Consider the following 22,730-nt stretch of genomic DNA (forward strand, 5'->3'; position numbering starts at 1 on the left):
GAACATGCTGCCGAATGCCACATCAGCTGGTTGCTATAGCTGCCAACAAGAAGCACTGGGCTCATTGACATTTTTCACGTAGCAGGAGACAGAATGCAGAAGTGCTCAGCTCTTTTTTTAAAAGTGAAAGAGAATTTTAATGTGTCGGCTCTGCTCACTGCAATAGGAGGTGCATTGTTATAAATACCGGCACTTTACACACCAGCTTAGTTCGCAGTTACTTAACACGTAGCTGCCTGACGTGGACAGGTGAAAAGTCAAATTAGATCCCTGGAATTAATAACTTTCATTTGCATAGCACCTTTAGTGTGGAAATATATCCTAGAATACTTGACAAAATTAATTGGACCAAAATCAATCAACCAGGAAGGAGATATTAGGAGGGGTGACGAAAAGCTTGCTCAAAGACGAAAGTCTTGAAGAGATGGAGATAGAGGTTTAGGGAGGGAATTCCAGAGTATAAAGCCTAGAAGACTTAAGCATGGCCGCCAACACTGAAACAACAGAACTGGGACTTGCAAAAGACCAGATTATAGGTGGTTAATGAAAGGGAGGGGCAAGGCCATGGAGGAATTTAAGTACAAGGATGCAAATTTTAAATTTACCGCATTGAAGGATCAGTAGTCAAGCTAACAAAGAGAGTACAGGGTGTTGGGGACCAAGTATGGGATAGAGGCTGAGAAGCAATTTTGGGTGAGCTCTAGTTTGTGAAGGATGGGAGGCCAGCCAGCAAGGAGGGCAATGGAAAGATCAAGTCTCCAGGTGACCAAATATATGGATGAGGAATATTAAGCTTTTTTAAAAGTTATAAGTAATGGAATTTTCTAAACAAACATTTATAGTGTTTTAATATTTACTAAATTTGAGTTCTCCCAAATTTATGGAAATGTTACAGAATACATTTTTTGTGCCACAAAATCTAGTTGACTTTGGTGCAGAAATTGTTTCGATGTGCTTCACAGTTCATGGGGTTAATTTATTTTTGGAGCATTGGACTTGAGAGCAGGCCATTTGGCCCTTCAAGCCTGCAGATTTGGTTGTGGTCACAACTCCACCTTCCTATCTTCCCACCCCATAATCCTTGTCTGTCAAATATCAATCAAATTCAGCCTTGGATAAATTCAATGACCCAGTCTCCACTGCTCTCTGGGGAAGAGAATTCCACAGACTAATGACCCTCAGAGAGAAAATTTCTACTACTCTCCTTTTTAAAAAGGAGACCTCTTGTTCTTCTGTGTATCCTAGTTCTAGTTCCCCCACTCCCACTCACCACAAGAGGAAACATCTTCCTTGTATCCATCCTATCACATCCCCTCATAATCTTGTATGTTTTAATAAGATCACCTCTCATCCTTCTAGACTCAAATGGGTATAGGCGTAACCTGCTGAGCCTGTTTTTATAAGATAAGCCCTTCATCCCAGGAATGAATTGAGTTAACCTTCTCTGAACTGCTAATGTAATTATATCCATTTTCAAATAAGGAGACCAAAACTGTACACAGTACTCCAGATATGATCCCAAACCAGCAGATACATGGGAACACCACTATCTGGAAGTTCCCTTCCAAGCCACTCACATCCTGACTTGGAAATATATTACTGTTCCTTCACTCTCACTGGGTCAAAATCCTGGGACTCCCTTCCTAACAGTACTGTGGGTGTACCTACGCCACAGGGACTGCAGCAGTTCAAGAAGGCAGCTCACCATCACCACCTCAAGGGCAATTAGGATTAGCAATAAATGCTGGCCCAGCCAGTGACACCCACATCCTGTAAATGAAAAGAAAAAAAACCAAGGCTCTATACATCTGCAGTAAAATGTCTCTACTTTTATATCCTGTTCCCCTTGCAATAAACACCAACATTCAATTTGCCTTCCTAATCACTTGCTGTGCCTGCAAACTAACATTTTGTGATTCATGTACCAGGACACCCAGATCTCCCTGTATCACGAGTTCTGCAATTTCTCTCCATTCAAATAGTGTACAGCAAAGTGGATAAGTTCACATTTTCCCATATATTACTTCTGCCAAATGTTTGCTCAAACTTAAATCTATCTATATCCCTTTGGACTCTTTAACTCCTCTTGACAATTTACTTTCCTACCTATCTTGATGCCACAAGTGAATTTAGCTACAGTACATTTGGTCCCTTCATCCAAGTCTTTGATATAGATTGTAAATAAATGAGGCCCCAGCACTGATCCCTGCGGCACTCAACTGGTTACATCTTGCCAAACTGAAAAAGATCCAATAACCCCTACTCTCCTTCCTATTAGCTTTATCCTTTATCCCTTTTGAATCACTTGTGATATGGAAATACTGTTTAAAAAAAAAGTCACTTTTTAAAAAAAAAATCAGTGTGATACCGTGAGTTTACATTGGTAATACTGTTTGATATCGTCTTGCCGGAGGCGGGGGGGGGAGTGGGTGGTGTGTGTGTGTGTGTGTTGTCCCCCAGCCCCAAATCATCTCTTTTTAAACTTTAGAACATAACTTCCCTACTCTGAACGGGCTCATTCTTTTACATTTAGGACATACTAGCAGGATGCTGTACAGTAGGTAAATTGTAAATTGTTCCATGTATTATCACTGGTAGAATGATCACATTTTAATTATTGAAATAATTGATCTGAATTAGGCACTTCAATGACTGAAAGATCCAGGTCCAGCTGCAGACAGCAGCAATTCAGAAGTCTGGCCCAGTTTGTTTCCTGGAACTAAGGCAGCTGCACAGGCCTTGATGTGACAACACAATCAGTGGTTGTCTGCATAACGAGTCATCTGCAAAAAATGCACACAAGCATATAGCCACCTCCTCGATGTTTTTGGAGGCTCCATGACAGGCAGTCCAAATGCCTTCAACCATTGTTTGCGCGTAGAAATATTGTTTTTAGTGCTCGTCCCCTGAAGTATGCATCTCTCGCTAATGAATGATGTGAGCTAACCCATTGGTTAGCTCCTCCCTTGGCTTTCTTGCCCTGTCTATCTGCTGCATTCTCTTGTGCTAGGTGAAAACCACTGTGCTATCTTGAGTTGTGTGGGTTGCTGATTTCTGTGCTAATGCTTGGCATAGTAAAACATGTGACAGTGCATGATTGTGGTTTTCATTGCTCTGCCTGTCTTGAGTGTCAAGATCCCTGAAGCACTTAGGAAAGGGACAAGGTTTAGTATGTATAAACAATGGCAAGCATTTGTCAGTTTACTATTGGGGCATTGCTGCACTAGATTGTCATATCGAGGAGGTGGGTGAGCGCAATACTGAAAGAGTTGAGCAGAGGAGAGATACAGAAGTTGCCCTTGAACTCTGCTGTGATATCAAGGCTCCAATTTTCCCCTTGCCATTGCTGTGTCTCGTCCCATTATTTAAATGGAAGCTTCTCCACAAGATTGTGTACTTGTAGAATGGCAGGACCCCTCCCATGATGACACTCAGCCTCCTGTTGTGTGTTTCTCTTGCAAGAAGAGCAGAATTGGGTAAATGTGTCCCAACCAAGGACTTTCAAACCTCTCCATGTAAGAGCTTACTTGTCTTAGTGTGCATCAAGAGGAAAGCAGCAAGAGAGATATGTAGGTGTGACGACCGTTACAGGTTTTAGGGTGTGGGCAAAGCACATCCTTGTGCAGAGGCAAATGCAGGGTCTAGGTATAGAGTTGCACAGAGTGAAATGTGAAGGAATTTTTGTTGAGATAACTAGATGTCTTGCATGCACTGCAGCCATGTCTTTGTGTACAAGTTGCATGCTGTGCCACCTCTTGCCATTCACCCAACTTGTCTTGACACCTGCCAGCTATTTGAGGGAAAAGGAAGTTCTTCTTCAAGTACTTGCTCTACTGGCATCTCCATGTCTGAACCCGAAAACTTCCACAGTCCTGCTGGATCTTCTCTCTTTCCCTGGTCTCATCTTGCTGCCCCACATGTGCCTTTTCAGTTTTGCCACAACAAAGGTTTGCCTCCCCTGTAAGCTTCCACGGGTTCTTAGTCTGCAACAACATCCAGTTTCTCAGTCTAGATAAGCGAGCATGCTTTGCGCTGGGAGATTGCTTACTGCCTGCCGAAGAACAGAGACCAAAGAAATGGATAGATCACCCACTGACTTCGCAGGGCAGTGTAACTCCCATTGGCCTTATATGCAAATGCCAAAATCAGACCCACCAAATTCTGTTTAGTGAACAGGTGCCAAAGGGAATATGTGTTTAATAATACTTTGATGGAGGAAATTAGGCAGATTGGAAAGTTTCAGGTGTAGGTCAAAAGTAGGGATCAAGTCACTGGCTTTTTTTTTGTCATAAATAATTTGTATGACCTTTGCAAATGGCAGTGTTCTTTTAAATATATCACATGGGGGTCTTCGGGGCAAAGCGTGCAGTATTTTGGGTATTATTCTATAAGGGTAGGAGTGTTATTATGTAATGTATTTTGTGCCATTCTGCCTGAGCAGTATCCATTTAAGTCACACTGTATAATTGCCAAGTGCCACTGCCATTGGCACTCCTTTTGTTTGTGGTGTTTTTGTTGGGCTTTCCTTTGCCCCCACCTGTCACTGGCCTTCGGTCCAGCTTCACTGGCCTTCTGTCCAGCTTCAACCCCCCCCCTTGGGCAGTGTGGATTTAGTCACATTTCTACTTCTCTGTAGCTCTGGTGGGGGGGGGTGTTATATGGACTTGAGGCGTCAGCTCTATTCCTCTCTCCACAGATGCTGTCGGACCTGCTGAGTTTTTCCAGCATTTCTGTTTTTGTTTCACAGCAAGTCCTGTTCACAATCTCCTCTATTGTTTGCTGACCAACACCAGCTCCTGGTTAAGCAACACTTTGCTTTTAAAATCCTCATCTTTGTTTTCAAATCCCACCATGGATTTTCCCCTCCCTAACCTCTTCGAACCTCACAGCCCTCCAAGGTTCTGCATGCCTCTAATTCTATCTTCTTGAGTATTGCTGATTTTAACTGCCCCACCATTAATGGCTGTGCCTTCAGTTCCCTAGCCTTAAGCTCTGGCATTTCCTCCCTAAATTTCTCTGCCTATTTACCTTTCTTTCCTTCTTTAAGCCATTCCAGAAAACCCACTTCCTTGACTAAGCTTTTGGATATCTGGCCTAATATATCCTTATGTAGTTCTAACCCTTGTAAAATGCCTAGGGGCCTTGTTATGATAAAAATGCTACATCAATGCAAGTTGATGTTGTTCTGATGGTGATTAAAGAGAAAATAACGGGAGATGTTGGTACTGAAGAAAAGAAAGTTAAAGGATATCTTTGATATCTAGTGGTTGTTTTGGTAGAGACAGCAAGGCCCAATAGTATTTGTTGTTTGAATAAACATGACTAAACCGTTTGTGTACCATTGAAGTCTGTGTCCCATGTGCTCGTGGGAGTGAAGATGGGACAGTATTGGTGGAACAATCAAGGTGGGAGACAGTAAGTGTTTTAATGGGGATGCATTCACCAAAAATGCCGAGGATCATTGAGGTGATTTTAAAGCTGCAGAAAGCTCAATGTCTGAGAACTAGCCACCCAGAACCCACTGCCAACTCACTTTGTTCTGATAGGGGGCAATAGACAAAACAACCCTAATCAAAAGCAACAGATTAGTGAACCGCACAGCAACTAAATTTTCAAACTAGATAAGAGTGACTTCAGTTAATTTGGAGAGACTGGAGAAGCTGCAGTGATTCTCCTTAGAGAAGAGAAGCATAAGGAGAGATTGAATACGAGCATTCAAAATCATGAGGGCTTTCGATAGAGTAAATAGGGAGAAATTGTTTCCAATTGTTTCAGCCTGTCTCTCTTGGAGCCTCTTTGCTTCAACAGGCTCACCTTTTGGAAAGCTAGAATTTTTCTAGGTGTGTGTTCTATTTTATTTTCAATGCGTATGAAGTATTTATCAATTATGGAGACAAGCACCAAATTGATTGCTTTTCGATGTATGAGCAAACAACGTTAAGGCTACTTTGAGTTTCTTAATGACCTACCAACTCAGAGCCTCTTTTTCACTTGTAGTAAATCAGTAAAATTTAAAATATATTTAGGTTGTTCCACATCCTTTCTGTTAAAAGTGATAAAATGCCCTGAAATCTGATTACCCAGTTGAAACAAGAGTATAATTCAGGGATGGGAAGTTTGTACTGTACAGGGAATGGTATTATGGAGTGAGTGCACACAAATGGTGGGGAGTGAGAGAATTGTTGGAACTGGAGAGTAAGATGAGCTGAGAGTGACTGCCCTTTACATCAAGGCAGCATTTGACCGAGTGTGACATCAAGGACTCTTAACCAGATTGGAGTCAATGGGAATAAGGGGAAAAACTCTCCGCTGGTTGGAGTCATACCTAGCATAAAGGAAGATGGCCGTGGTTGTTGGAGGTTAATCATCTCATTTCCAGGTCATCACTGCAAGGGCTCCTTGGTAGTGTCCCCGCCCCAACCATCTTCATCTGCTTTATCAATGACTTTCCTTCCATCATAATGTCCGAAGTGGGGATATTCACTGATGATTGCACAATTTGTGACTCCTCAGATACTGAAGCAGTCCACTTTCAAATGCAACAAGATCTGTACAACATCCAGCCTTGAGCTGACAAGTGGTTCGTGCCACACAAGGGCAGGCAATGACTATCTCCAACAAGATAGCATCCAACCATTGCCCCTTGACATTCAATGGCATTACCATCACTGAATCACCCACTATCAACATCTTGGGGGTCACCATTGATCAGAAACTGAACTGGACTAGCAATGTAAATACTGTGCTGTGTGAGCAGTTCAGAAGCTAGGAATCCTGCAGCAAGTAACTCACCATATGACTCTCCAAAAGCCTGTCCACCATCTACAAGGCACAAGCCAGGAGTGTGATGGAATACTCCCCACTTTCCTGAATGAGTGCAGCTCCCACGACACAAGAAGCTTGACACAATTCAAGACAAAGCCCGCTTGATTGGCACCCCATCCACAAACATTCACTCCTTCTAGCAATGACATACAGTGGCAGCAGTGTGTACCATCTACAAGATGCACTGCAGAAACTCACTAAGGCTCCTTTAACCAGCACCTTCCAAACCCACGACCGCTATTATCTAGAAGGACAAGGGCAGCAGACACATGGGAATACCATCATCTGGAAGTTCCCCTCCAAGCCATTCACCATTCTGACTTGAAACTATATCGCCATTCCACCACTGTTGCTGGGTCAAATTCCTGGAACTCCCTCCCTAACAGCACTGGGTGTACCTACACAACATGGACTGCAGCAGTTCAATAAGGCAGCTCACCACCACCTTCTCGAGAGCAATTAGGGATGGGCAATAAATGCTGGCCTAGCCAGTGACGTCCGCATCCCATAAACAAATTTTTTTAAAAAGTGGGACATGGTTAAGGACAGCATTTTGAAATAAACATAAATGAGGAAGAATAGCGTTCAATGGATGGCCATGGGGTCCTGGAGATAGAAGCACCTAAGGAGCTGTTGATGAATGTTGAGGGAATAAGGTCTAGGATGATGTGGGTAGGCATGGAGCAGTGGAGAGACAGAAAATAGAAAAAAATATATAAAATAACCTTTTGTGAGCTTGCAGTTAACAAATACAGACTTTTTCCAAATGAATTCAAGAAGTAAAACGTTTCTTTGGCACACTGGCAGGTATCATCAGTATTAATTAAATATAAGTGGAGGTTAATGGGCCTGGACCACAGACAATACTCAGTGTCTGTGACTAAAGTAAATAGGAGTCCGTGATTGAATGAAGTAAATGAAGTAAATAATATTGGAGCTCAGTAGATTAAGCCAGTGGGCATCTCCCAGAGTCAATGAATTCAATAAATGAAATTTTAAAAATCAACAGAACAGACAGATTCGAGGAACAAAATAATTCATGTGTTGAATGGGTTAGAAGAATTCATCAGTGTTTGGGTGCGCTGCAGCACTATCTAGCATTGGAAGTCCTGAAAGGTAAGCAATGAAAGTTTAAAAGCAGTGCTGAGTGTGTCAAAATTGTAACAGCTTTGTTATAACCACAGCTGGTGTTCATTGCTGCACAAACCAAATCCCAGAGGGAAACTTGGATTACAGGTCATAACTTTTTTTTTGTATTCTGAAACCTAGAAGATGACGGACCAATCTCAGCATAAGAGGTCCAGTACCACTTTTGGGATTTTAAAAATTAAAAGTAAAAGTTTTGTTGACAAAAATAAAAGAAAACTTAAACACACAAGATTATAGTTACACAATTAAGGTTAGTCTTACACAACATTCCCCCAAAATTCTCTACTTGGTTTAACATAAGTAAACACCTTCCAGGCAACACTCCCTTTTAAATGTTTACTATGAAATCCAGTAACATTACGCGAGGCAATCCTCTGCAGCTTCAATAAAGGTGTACCACATGACCTTCCACTCTGCAGCAGAATTCATTTCAGAATAAAAGTGCTTGCTATGTCCTAAGACTTCTCTGGCTTGATTGGATGGGTGATTCAAACTGCATCCTCTCCTAGCCCAGAGCTCTAGCTATAGCTCAAACAGCTCCAGCCATCTCTAGCTCAACAGCTATATCCAGCTATCCGCAAACTCTAATGTACTTTCCCCCCACCTTTCATCTCCATTCCATTGTTCTCACACCTCTTTGAAATTCAAACCCTGTCAAATATAAGATCTTTCATGTTTCCATCTTGACTTTGCTTTTGGGTCAATAAAGTATTAAAACCCCACTACTGTTTTCTTATGGAACTCCTATGCAAAATGCAAAAATGTTTCTTTTCACCTCTGACTCCCCTTTGATACTCAAACTCTCAACATACCTAAAAATGCAAATGTTAGATCTAACCTATTTACTTGTATCTCAAATTTAACACCTCTATCCTTTTCATGTTTTAAAAACCCCCAGACAACCTGACTCCTGTCAAACTCTTGCCCAGCTTAATTAAATCGCACACGCATGCACGCACACACAGACACCCAGCCTCTTTACAGAATAACACCATATTCCCCAAAATATTTTTAAAAATCCATTCTCACAGTGGATATGAAAAACACAAATTCCGCACACCAACAGGCCAAGTGCTAGGAGCACTCTATATTGTGAAAACAAACAGGTACAAATTTTTCAGTAGTATACTTTGGAGGCTCAAACTTGAAAATGGGCGACTGCATAAGGCAGACACCTAGTTGATCCAAAAACCCAATAATGATTTAATAGATAAGGTATCATTCATTGGAGAACCAGGTCAAACAAACAGAAGGTTAAAGGTTTGAGTCACAATCTGTGTTAAATTAGCTGGGACCTTATATTTGGGCTACACTCACTGAATAACCTGCGAATACTTGCTATCCCCAGTGTGCATGAAGAAATGGCCACTTGGGTATGATACCAGAGAACTGCTGGCTCCCTTGTAGCCATAGCCTACCATGAGTCTCAACCCTCAATAGGGATGGAGAGAAAGTGTCCCTGAAAAAAATGTCTCAATGTGGTGTCCCATGTATTATGTTGCAGAGTGGTAACATGAAAGCTAATGCCTGTCAAAAAGCACTTTGCCTTATTTAGCGGAGGCAGAGAACAGAGTTAATGTGGTTCCCAAAAAGAGGAGGGAGGGTCAACAGAATTCTCATGCACTTCCTAGAGGCCAGGAAGTGCGCGAGTATTAGCATATGGATGGAAAAAAAGGTTGTCCACTCCCCTCTCAGTCACAATACTTCCTATTCCTCATAACGTCATTAGGGATACACAATAGCTCCAACCTGCCCTGGTTCTCAGTACTGGGTGAGCCATATGCAGTCTCCAACAACAGCTGCCTTATCAGCTGGATTCAAACCAACACATTATTTAAATGTTTTTTAAAATCTCTGATCATTTGCAATCTGTCTAGATGCAACTCCACTGATTTTTGAAATACCTTGTACTTGCCTAAAAAGGTTAGTTGCTTAACTGGGTTGAACACCAGAATTGACTGCTTTTAATGCTTGCATATGTCTAATGAAAACAGCAACAGATCTGCCAAAGAAAGCACCAAGGAATTGTCTTGCTATACAGAAGGGAAAGTTACAAATGTTCCTCCTTGTACATTTTCCTGAATTGGTGTGTAAATCCTCTCCTCCTCCCACCAAATATATGGGAGGTTCTTATTTCAGTAAGGGAAGCATTAGCTGTGGGAAGAAGAAGACCATCTCAAACTTCCTACATCATTGCACAAACTGCTAAATTAAGAATGTGGGCTTTTTGAGTACAGAGTACCTTGTTGAGGACTTCCATCATGCTCAATCTACAAAAATTACTTCGTAGATTGTAACTTTTCCCTTATTGCTATTTTTAATTTTAATTTTCTCTTTTCCTCTCCTCCCAGTTACGTACAATTCTTTGGCAGAAAGGCAACCTGGTCCAAGCTCTCTAACTTTCTGTCAACAATGTACACAAGTGCAGCACAAGTCACATCCTCCCTTTGACTATTCCTTGCCTCTGCAGGAAGTCTCATTCTGCTTTGTCTAGTCTATCAAATCAACAGAATAACAGTGCGATGAAGATTTGAATTTTCATTCAAAAGGAGCTGTGGAGTAAAATGCAGTCATCTCACTCAGTTTAGGATAGGGGCATGAGGGAAAAGAGAGAAAAGAAAAATAAACAAGCCAGAATTCTTACCAGTCTGCTCTTTCTTATCTGCAAGCAGCATTGTCAGTGGTGTGGCAGCAAACATTCTAAACCTCGGCCAAAGGCATAATTCAGTCGGGGTGTTGAATGGGAGAAAATAGCTTTGAAAGTTGCTGTGACGGATACAGATAAAGACGACCCCCCTGCCAAGAACCATTTTGTTAATGAGTAAGGCTGAGCTGGTATCGTCTTTCCCTGCTCAAGTTTGTCTGTGCTGACACTATCTTGGCCAATGAGACAAATGGCTGATCAGTCAGGCATTGACATAACTACTCTGATGTCTGTTGCAAGGGTGGTGGACTTCAATGGACCAAAGGAAGTGCTCGACTTTAGGAACTGAGTAGATAGGAAATCATGACCAGGTTCCTGGCTTCTATTCTTCCAGGCTGCTGTGCTTTAATTTACTTCACTTTGAAGTTAACAGAAGTAAAAAGAGATACCAGGACAGATTGGAACTGTCTTCACAGTACAACAGTGGAGACACTTCAGTACTGAGGAAAGATTGGAGAAGTTAGGAGTGTTTTCCTTGGAGAGGAGAAGCCTAAGAGAGGACTTGATAGAAGTTTTCAAAATCATAGGGGTCTGGACAGAGTAGACAGAGGGAAACAGTTCCTGCTCGTAAACAGATCGAGAACCAGAGGGCACAGTTTTAAAGTGTTTTGCAAAAGAAGCAAATGCGAGGTGAGATAAAACTTTTTCACACAGCTTGTAGTTAGGGTTTGGAATATACTGCCTGGAAGTGTGGTGGAAGCATTCAAGAGGGCTTTGGATGATTATTTGAATAGAAACTTTGTGCAGGGTTACGGGGAAAAGACAGGAGATTGGCACTAAGTTAAAATGCTCAGAAAGCCGGTGCAGACACGATGGGCTGAATGGCCTCCTTCTACACCATAACAATTCAGTTATTTTGTGATTCTGAGCAGTTGCGTGTGAGTACTCGGCTTCCTTTGGATCCGCCTGGGCATATGCAGTTTTTCCCACTACTTACATCATTGGTTTGTGCCCATCAGCTGGTGCCAGTATGGGTTTGCATCTGAGAGTGGTCACATTGTTCACTCAGTTGCTATATCCAGTGCACTGATCACTCCATCTCTGCCTCTCGCTGCCTGCAGCTAGTGCAGCAGTCCTGTCCCCTGCTAACCCTCTCCTGAAGCCCTGATCTTAGATACAGAGTAAATCAGCACACTGTCCACTTAAATTGTCAAAATATCTGCCAATCACCCATCAGCTATTTTTGCAGCATTACAGTTGCATCTTGAAACAGCTTGTCCTGAAAGTTGGCTCAGGATCCGTCCACCCTCATGCAATATTTATTTGATGCTCAATCTGCTTAAATATTACCATTTCTAGTACAAAAGACAAGTGATTTCTTTTTAGAGTAATGCATACAGCATTATTTCCAGTACATGGTTTAACTTTTTTCCCCACTGGAGCCCAATCATCAAATTGCAAAACAGAGCATTTAATGCAAAAATAACTATAGTCAGTGTTTTTGTTAGAGTCCAAATGAACACAGTCACTGCACTCCACCCCTTGCACCTCCAACCCAACCTCCAAACCCCCACCACCCACCCCAGGACTCAGCACCTCAATCTCCAACCCGGCAGATCTGCTACTTTCTTCCTCCTGTCTTTGTTAGATCTGCACCATAATTCAGGCAAGCTAGCTGCCTGCAATGCTTCAGGCACCGCATCTATATGTACAGCAAGTGCACCCTCTGCAGCTGCAGCCCTGCTAAACACAGCCATAAGAAAATCATGGTGGGATGTAAGTCGCAGGTAGGTGGCAGCGTCTGAGTGCTGCGAGGCTGAGTGCTTAACTCTGGGATAAAAGCAAAATACTGCAGATGCTGGAAATCTGAAACAAAAACAAAAAATGCTGGAAAAACTCAGCAGGTCTGACAGCATCTGTGGAGAGAGACAGAGACAACGTTTCTAGTCCGTATGACTCTTCTTCAGATCTAAAGGAAGGTTGAGATGTGTTGAAATATAAACTGATAGGGGGTGGAACCAGTAAAGCTGGTTAGAAGGCCAGCGATAGGTGGAGGCAAAGGAGAGATGGCAAAAGATGTCATAAACAAAAGGTCAAAGAGTTTTTAATGGTGGTGGTACTGCCTAAGTGAGGTGCTAATGGTGACATTAAGAAAGCAAAATGTGATAATGGCCGGACCAGGGTAGGCACTCTGGAAAGTGACAGCTGGCCCTAGTGGGGGTGGGGTGGGGGGAGGGGAAGGTGTTGGGAAGAAAGATCGAAAATAGGCTAAAAGCTGGGGATAAAACAATGAATGAAAATGGAAATAAATTTTTTTTAAATAATGAAAATAAGTGGTGAAAAAATTAATAAAAATAAAAATGAATATGGAAAAAAGGGGGAAACCTATTTTCCTGCTTTCTGTTTCCCTAACAGTTAGCCTAACACCTGTCATTGGGCAAATGCTAGAATCCATTATTAAGGAAGTAGTAGCAGGGCATCTAGAAAATCATAATACAATCAGGCAGAGTCAACGTGGTTTGTAAAAGGGAAATAGTGTTTGACAAATTGATTCGAATTCTTTGAGGATGTAACAAGCAGGGTGGCTAGCGGGATACCAATAAACTTTTGTATATTTGGATTTCTAAAAGGCATTTGATAAAGTGCCACACAGAAGGTTACTGCACAAAATAAGCACTCATGCTGTTGGGGTGATATTAGCTTGGCTAGAAGATTGGCTAACTAACAGGAAACTGAGTTGGGATAAATGGGTCATTTTTAGGGAAACTGCAACAAGGGATCAGTTCTGGGGCTCAACTATTTATGATATAAATGACTTGGATGATGGAACTGACTATTGTAGCCAAATTTGCTGATGATACAAAGAGAGATAGGAAAGGAAGTTGTGAGGAGGATTCCAAGAGTCTGCAAAAGGATATAGGCAGATTGAGTGGACATAAATTTAGCAAATGGAGTATAATGTGGGAAAATGTGAGCTTGTTCACTTTGGCAGGAAGAATATTAAAGCAGAATATTATTTAAATAAAGAGAGACTGGAGAATTCTGTGGTACTGAGGGATCTGGGCGACTTTGTCCATGGTGATGCAATAACATTAAATGTCGCTAGGTAGTACAGAACATGAATATTGCTGAGAAGAGACGCATGTTACTGAAGCTTTTCCTCTTGCATTCATCAGGACAAACACAAGAATGCCAAATTTCAAATGATCACAACAATTTATATTACCACAGCAAAGGGTGCTGATTGGTTGGCAAGTTGACTCTGATTGGCCAAGGCATTTCCATGGAGAATGCAACAGGGGATTGTAGGCTCCCCAAGCTCCCAGGTTTTTCAAAAAAGGCACAAGATTTGAACATATTTATTTTGTTTGCAGAGAGCGGATCTCTGAATATGAATGTATATTGCTTCTCGCGAGCTTAAATGAGCCATGTTATGAGCGTGACTGATTATCTTAAACTGGTTGTGAGTATAGCTATTAGCACACTCAGGATTGTTCAGCAAGTGCTAACCAATTGCAGAATCATGCCAAATAGTAGACCTTTTGTTTTTGGATTTGCAAGCAGGGACTGTTAAGTATGGTCTGTGTGCTGCCTATTAAAAGCAACCAAAATGACATGCTGTTTGATTCGATCAACCAATCATTGGGACGTACAGCCCACGTACCTGGTATCACAGCAACACTGAAATTCATACACGATGTTGCTCAATTGTATGGTAGGCAGAACATCCTTTTTGGACTAAGGATAGCATCCTGTTAGTGGAAAATACCACTCGTGTAGCCATTGCATAGTAGCAGCATGATGTGGCTTGCTTAACCTGTTGGTTCAGATTTTTGAGACCCTTTGCCTTTGTAGGGTAATTGAGGTAGACTAGACACTTTTCATGTCCAAAGGTGCCCATTGGCCCATTTCCAAGTTTTCACAATAAACAGTGTTACCTGTTACCTGTCTACCACAGGTAGTGTGTGCATGAATTACAGTATCTGTGTGATGCCAGTTATGTAGGCCATTGATTTGCTGATCAAATCAAACAGTTCCTTTGGTTGTTCATAATAGGCACAGTACAGAATGTTCTCAATCAGCCTGCATTTGCAAAATCCAGAACAAAATGTCTTACTGTTAGATGTGATTGTGCAATTAGGCTACACCTGCTGAACAATCCTGAGTGTGCTAATAGCGACACTAACAACCAATTCAAGATAAGCAGTTGAGCTCATTACATGGCTCATTTATGCTCGCTAGAAGCAACATGCACGCAGGGAGCCATTTTGTGCAAACAAAGAATATGTTCAAGCCTTGTGGCTGTTTTTTAATTTACATGGGAGCTTGGGGATCCTCTAGTTCACCATTGGCCGAGGTGTTGCCATGGAGAAAGCAATCAGTCAACTTGCCAACCAATCAGCATCCTTTTCTCCTGTAATATAAATTGTTGTGCTCATTTGAAATTTGACATTCTTGCATTTGTCCTGATGAATGCAAGGTGAAAAGATTTGGCAAAATATCTCTTTTCAGCAATATTTAACATTAAAAGGATTGTGGCAAATAAAAGCTAAGCACAGACAAAATTATAAAATCATAAGAAATAGGAGCTGGAGTATTCCATTCAGTCCATTGAGTCTTCTCTACCATTCAATGAGACCCTGGTTTATCTGATTGTGGCCACAAGTCCACTTTCCTGTCTGCCCGCCCCATAACCTTTGACTCCCTTTTGGATAACAAGGCTTTCTAACTGACTCTTGAATATATTCTGTTACCCAGCCTCCATTGCTCTCTGGGGTGATGTCATGAAGCTATTGATGCAAGTAATATTATAGGAAATTATTTTTCTTTTAAAATAAGAGGTTTAGTTTGTCGGTGTGTCTTAATTGGATTAAAGCCATCTAGTCTGGGTGTTTTTATGTATACTAGTTTTGAGATGTAAAAGAGGTAGAGTGCCTTTGTATCTTGTTGAATAGAGCATTCAAGAAGGGGAGTGAAATCTGACACCTAGCTAGCAAAGACCAAGCAATGTTTATATTATTAATAAAATTGTTACTATGAAAAGGGTTTTATTGTTAGAAGAGGTGGAGTTCAAAGGTGCTGGTGATACAATGAGAATTTACATTCAATGAGATGTGCTAAGTATAACAGCAGTTTCATATGTGCACAGGAGAGGCAACATAACATCAAAGCCTGTAAGCCTACAACTGTGTCTGCAAAGGAACCAAAGTGAAAGGAACCTCATTTTGAATTTGTAAGGTGAAAATGCTTTGTCTGGTGTCTGCTTAAAGGATATGGGCTGCTGTTGCCTTAATGGAAGTTAGTTTGGGAATTTGTTAAAAGTTATGATAGTAGTAATTTGTAGCCATGTGGGTATATTTAACTTGTGTAAATTAATAAATGTCATGTAATTTGATATAAAAACCTCTTGAGAACTGGTGGTTTTATGCCTGAATTCAGTGTTGCATCTCAAATATATCAAATGAAAATATAGGTGTTTAAAGGTTACCTCTGGGACTTTTAAATAACTCAGCTTTACCAACTGCTGTGTTAGAACAGTAATGAATGCCAAAGATTAATGACTGTCTAAGAGAACAAAATTCCTCCTCACCTCTATCTTAAATAGGAGACCCCTTATCTTGAAACTATGCTCCCTAGTTCTAGATCCTCCCATGACAGGAAACATCCTGTCAGCATCTACCCTGTCAAACCCCTTCAGAAACCTATATGTTTCAATAAGAACACCTCTCATTCTTCTAAACTCCAATGAGTATAACCTGTTCAACCTTCCCTCACAAGACAACCCCTTCACCCCAGAAATCAACCTAGTGAACCTTCTCTCAACTGCTTCCAATGCAATACAAAAATAAAAATACCTGGAAAAACTCAGCAGGTCTGGTAGCACCTGCGGAGAGAAACACAGTTAACGTTTCGAGTCCGTATGACTCTTCAACAGAACTAAGTAAAAATAGAAAAGGGGTGAAATATAAACTGGTTTAAGGGGGTTGGGGGGGGGGGGTGCGGGGATGCTGGTAGAGCTGGATAGATGGCCAGTGATAGGTGGAGATGGCCAAAAAATGTCATAGACAAAAGGAAAAAAGAAGTGTTGAAGGTGGTGATATCATCTAATTAAGGGTAGAAAGCAGGACAAGCAAGGTGCATATAGCCCTTGTGGGGGTGGGGTAGGATGAAAGGAAGGGATCGAAATAGGCTAAAAGGTAGAGATAAGACAATGGATGGAAATACATTTAAAAATAATGGAAATAGGTGGGAAAAGAAAAATCTATATAAATTATTGAGAAAAAAAGGGGGGGGATCAGAAAGGGGGTGTGGATGGAGGAGAGAATTCATGATCTAAAATTGTTGAACTCGTTATTCAGTCTGGAAGGCTATAAAGTGCCTATTTGGAAGATGAGGTGCTGTTCCTCCAGTTTGTGTTGAGCTTCACTGGAACAATGCAGCAGGCCAAGGATGGACATGTGGGCATGAGAGCAGGGTGGAGTGTTGAAATGGCAAGTGACAGGGAGGTCTGGATCATGCTTGTGGACAGACCAAGGTTGTTCTGCAAAGCGGTCACCTAGTCTGCGTTTGGTCTCTCCAATGTAGAGGAAACTGCATTGAGAGCAATGAATGCAGTAGACTAAGTTGGGGGAAATGCAAGTGAAATGCTGCTTCACTTGAAAGGAGTGTTTGGGCCCTTGGACGGTGAGGAGAGGGGAAGTAAAGGGGCAGGTGTTGCACCTTCTGTGGTTGCATGGGAACGTGCCAAGGGAGGGGGTTGAGGAGTAGGCGGTGATGGAGGAGTGGACCAGGGTGTCCCAGAGGGAACGATCCTGCAGAATGCTGCTTGGGGGGGGGTGAAGGGAAGATATGTTTGGTGGTGGCATCATGCTCGAGTTGGCGGAGAATGATCCTTTGAATGCAGAAGCTGGTGGGGTGATAAGTGAGGACAAGGGGGACCCTATGATGGTTCTGGGAAGGAGAGGAAGGTGTGAGGGCGGATGCGCGAGAGATGGGCCGGACACGGTTGAGGGCCCTGTCAACCACCATGGATGGAAAACCTCGGTTAAGGAAGAAGGAAGACATGTCAGAGGAACTGTTTTGAAAAGTGACATCATCAGAACAGATGCAAATGAGGCGAAGGAACTGAAAGAATGGGATGGAGTCCTTACAGGAAGCAGGGTGTGAGGAGCTGTAATCGAGGTAGTTGTGGGAGTCGGTAGGCTTGTAATGAATATTGGTGGACAGTCTATCACCAGAAATTGAGACGGGTCAAGGAAGGGAAGTGTCAGAGATGGACCATGTGAAAATGAAGGAGGGGTGAAAATGCAAGTACATCCCTCCTTAAGTAAGGAGACTAAAACTAAATGCAGTATTCCAGGTATGTTCTCACCAATACCCTGTGCAGTTGTAGCAAGACTTTCCTAGTCTCATACGCCAGTTCCCCCTGCCAAAAAGGCCAATATTCTATTTGCCTTCCTAATTACCTGCAGTACCTGTAGTGCATGCTAACTTTTTGTGCTTTATGTACAAGGACACCCAGATACAGGAACACTGCAAGTGAAGTCTAGGAGGTTATAAGCACAGAGAGGTACCTGGGACCAGAACATTGGGATGGAAACCTATGTAGTGGGACCAACAGAGCTTAGGGAGTTAATTGTGGTGCATGGTGGGGAGAGGAAGGGTAGTAGTGGTCAAGGCATGGGTGGATAGGTTACTGGAGTCTGGCATTATTGGAGGGAGAATGGAGTCAGCAATCTTGTAGTTGATGGGGGTTCCCAGGATAATGGGACATAAATAACTTGGGTCCTCCCACAACCTATCCAGTATTTTTGTGCCTTCTAGTACATTCCCACTGGTTGTTAATTTATTCCTTTATGTGCCTATGTTAAAGCATTTGAGGATAAAATTAACGGACAGAATATTACAGGCAGGTGGTTTGGAGTTTCCCAATATGTGCCCTTGTCATGTGCCAGATGCATAATTTTGGAAAATTTAATCTTTAGCACACTATTGGAGTTTGCTGCACTATTACAATTGGAAACCATTTAAACAGATTCTTCAAACCTCAATGGATCAGAAGAGAATGTTTTTATTACTTGGAAGTAGAGATGAGTGCTTTTATGACAAGTAAATAAATATATTCTTGATAAACAATTTCTTTAGTTAGAGAAGAAAATCGATACCACAACCATAGGTGCTGCAGCTGTTGTGTGTGAGGTCATAGTATTTGGTAATAAATTATAAAAAAATTAATATTTGCCTGAACTAGTTGTGGGAATTCAATCTCCACTTATGATTGAAAGTCTAAGGTTTGGGAGGAAGGAACAAAACTCTAAAAGTCTCACAGGATCAGGGAGCGTCAAGTCACACATGCATAATTTGCATGTTGGGAAATTCAGCATATCGTTTGTGCTCAGAGCAGAGCTGTGGATAACACTCTGTCCAAACATGGTGAAGTAATAATATCTCCCACTCCTTCCCATGCTTGAAGTGATGTAGTTTAAATCTTAGCCCAGCCTAAATATTAGAGCTCCATTGCCAACTTTTCTGTCTTAAGTTCTAATGTACTAAACCCCAAAGTAAGAAAATTCTTGTTGAGGAATAGCCCATATTGGCAAAAAGGACAATTGCTAATTTAGAATGTAACTCTTTCAAGTACAAACACATTTCCATCTGTTCCTATTCAGATGAAGTTACATTGTTTCATAGTTTGCCATTGTGAGATTTGAACTCTTGATCTTGGGGATACAAGCCCAGTCCCATAACCACTTGTCTATTTAGGCCAAGCCTAATTTAGAATGTAAACTAACAAGGTTTATTGGAAACTGAAGATTGATACTTAAAATTTCACTAGTTGAAGCCTGGCACGATACACAGGTTCAATGTATTTTGGTCTGTCTTTCCCATCTCGGTCCTAAATGGCATCCCGCTTATTCTGAAATTGTGTCCCCTGGTTCTAGACTCCCCAACCAGGGGAAGCATCTTATCTGCATCTACTCTGACTATCCTTTAAGTATTTTGTAGGCTTCAATTAGATCACCTCTCGTTATTTGAAAATCTAGAGGATACAGGCCCAGTTTCCTCAATCTCTCTTCATGGGACAGTCCCACCATCCCAGGAACAAATCTGATGAACCCTCGTTGCACTCCCTCAATGTCAATAATATCCTTCCTAAGGTAAGGGGACCAAAACTGCATATAGTATTCCAGGTGTGGTCTAACCAAGGCTCTTTACAACTTAAGCAAGACTTTGCTACTCCTGCACTCAAATCCTCTTGTGATAAAGGTATATATCCTTAGCCTTCCTAATTGCTTGCTACACCTACATATTAGCCTTCAGTGACTTATTGACAAGGACACCCAGGTCCCTTTGTACATCTACACTTTCTAATCTCTTATCATTGAAGTAATATTCTGAACATCTGTTCCTCCTACCAAAGTGGATAACCTCACATTTTTCCACATAATATTCCATTTGCCATGTTTCTGCCAACTCACTAAGTCTGTCCAAATCCTCTTGAAGCTGCTTTGCATCTTCCTCACAACATACGTTCCCACCTAGCTTTGTTGTCATCCACGAACTTGGAAATATTACATTTGGTCCCCACATCCAAATCATTGATATGTATACTGAACAGCTGGGGCCCAAGTATTGATCCTTACAGTACCCCACTAATCACAGCCTGCCAACGTGAAAATGAAGTTTATTCCTACTTTGTTTTTTGCCCAGTAGCCAATCCTTAATCCATGCTGGTATAGTACCTCTTATCCCATGTGTTGTAATTTTGCTAACCAACCTCCTGTGGAGGACTTTATTAAAAGCCTTCAGAAAATTCCAAGTATACTGAAAAAAGCTTTCTAGCAAGTGTCCTACTCCTAACTCTCTCCTGACAAATACCCCACCAACAAGAGTCCTGTGACAAATGTTAATCCTTGGCAAGTGCAATGTTCTTAGTGATGTACCCCTCTACTTATACTATTTTTGCAGGTAACTTTGCAACATTTAGCCCAAGTATGTGCACTTGAATCAATAAAACTAGCAACTTCTAACCCAATATTTGCAACTCTTGACCAATGGGAAGAGTGCTCCTAGCTTCCCCACAACAATCTAACTTTAATTTGTACCTTTTAATCAGAAATCCTGTCCCCGGACCATTCTTCTGGCCAATCAGTTTTGTAGCTATAGCTTCTATTTACATTTTAAGCTAGACTTGCTGGAGCCCAAATGTGCAAATGTGTCCTAGCTATAACTTCACTCCACATTTTCTTTCTTAAAATTACATCACAGTATTTGGCACTTAAAGGGATGTCAATTTTAAGACTTTCTTACATAACAAAAATTCACAAAATCACCCTAATAATACATACAAATTAAGACTTTTAATCACTTAGCTTATTAATTACATATGTGCCAATGAATTGAAGTCTAACAGCAATGAGGGAGAAAAAATAATTGGGTTAAAATCCTTTTAACTTTTAGTTTTACCATTTTTCCACTTAATTTTATTTCAGTAAGATGGAACAGGGGAATTTGGAACAAGAGTAAATGGGAGGGTAAATAGGATGAACACAATTGTATTTTGACTGTTTATGAAGCTTGATGCTTTATACACAAAGTTACTCCTGATATTTTGAATAGTTTTCTTTCCATAATATTTATTCCAATATTAAAAATAGAGATGGTCACTACAATGGACCTGTCGGCCTAAATATTGAATAGTTAAGGCTTTATAATTATGCTATTTAATATCTTTTTAAATACAAAGCTTGAGCTAAAAGGTTAAAGTTGCAAATATAATGTGTTACAATTGTGAGGTTTATAAGTTTTATGTTCTAGGATTGTAGCTTTAAGAATCAGATAGGGGTCATGTGCTCTGTGCTAAAGTCTGCCTGACAGTAAGCCTGAGTGTTAGAGATCTGAGCAAGACTCAGATTGTTGAGGGAGGTATAAGATATTTATATTTGGGGCAATTACAGCAGTTTCTAAGTCTACAATGAGTAGACCCTGAGTTTCCCAAAGTCCCACAAAGGTGTTATAGATACCAAGTTGTAAATAGTTGTGCTGTAAACTGTCCTTTTACTTCTAAGATGAATCAGAGTTGGGATCAAAGATAAAACTACTTTTGTAGCTAAGTAGAAATAATAATGTATTTCCTGTTGCCAGAGGGAAGAGTGTAGAGGAAGCCATTTTGAGGTCAGGTTAAAGGCTTCTCTATAAACCAAGGAATAACGCTGACAGCAGGTGTAGTTTTGTCTTGTGTGGTCTGCAGCCAACTGACAGGTAGAGAGCAATGTTAAGTATGCAGACCTGGCTGATTCTAAGCAGAGAAAATACTGACTCTGTTGTTGACCACACACAACACTAGTGGCAGCTCATGCTCAGATTGAAGAGGAAGCTGGAAGATTTGCCTCATTTGGAGCTAGGAGAAGAAATCCAATGTGTAACCTTCAATGTGAGACTGTCCTGGGATTAGGAGTTACCTGGCTAGGAAAATAAAAAAGGAAGCAAACTATTAGAAGCTGGGAGCAACTGTGAACTGTTTGCAATAAGGACTGTAATTTCATGAAGAGTACGATGTGTGATAAGTACGAAGGAGCTGCTTATTTCTATAGTTTAAAGTATAATTTGCCTACAAAAGAAAATAGTGTTTAGTCAATAGTGTTTTTAATTGTTTGATACAGTAGAAGTTTTAAAATGTGAAATCTTGACATGTTCTTTCCAGCTGTTAACTGGAAGTTCTAATCTCTTTAAAAGTTATTGGTCTCTACAGAGATCATAACAAATATATGTTTAAGTTATATTATACTCATATTGCGATGGTTTTAAAAATTACCATGACAGAATATTAACTTGTTGAATTCTGGTTGCTGTAATTAGTAGGGTGGTTAAACCATGTTGTATTGAGAATGATCTGCATGTAAGATCTACTTTGGAGTCCAAAAAGAAGGGCACAAATATCAATGACCCTCATTAGTCTACATGGCTCCCTTAAGAATAGCTAGTTTTATTTTGATGTCTCTTGACAGGCAACAGTGGATTGGGAAGTGGGGAAAGGGGATCAAATACTAGAGCTAGAAAGAAAGATGATCAGGTGCCCAAGTGAGGTGATCAGTACACGTGAGTCCACAAT

This window comes from Carcharodon carcharias, chromosome 10 (genome assembly GCF_017639515.1).
Source record: "Carcharodon carcharias isolate sCarCar2 chromosome 10, sCarCar2.pri, whole genome shotgun sequence".
In the NCBI taxonomy this organism is placed as follows: Eukaryota; Metazoa; Chordata; class Chondrichthyes; order Lamniformes; family Lamnidae; genus Carcharodon; species Carcharodon carcharias.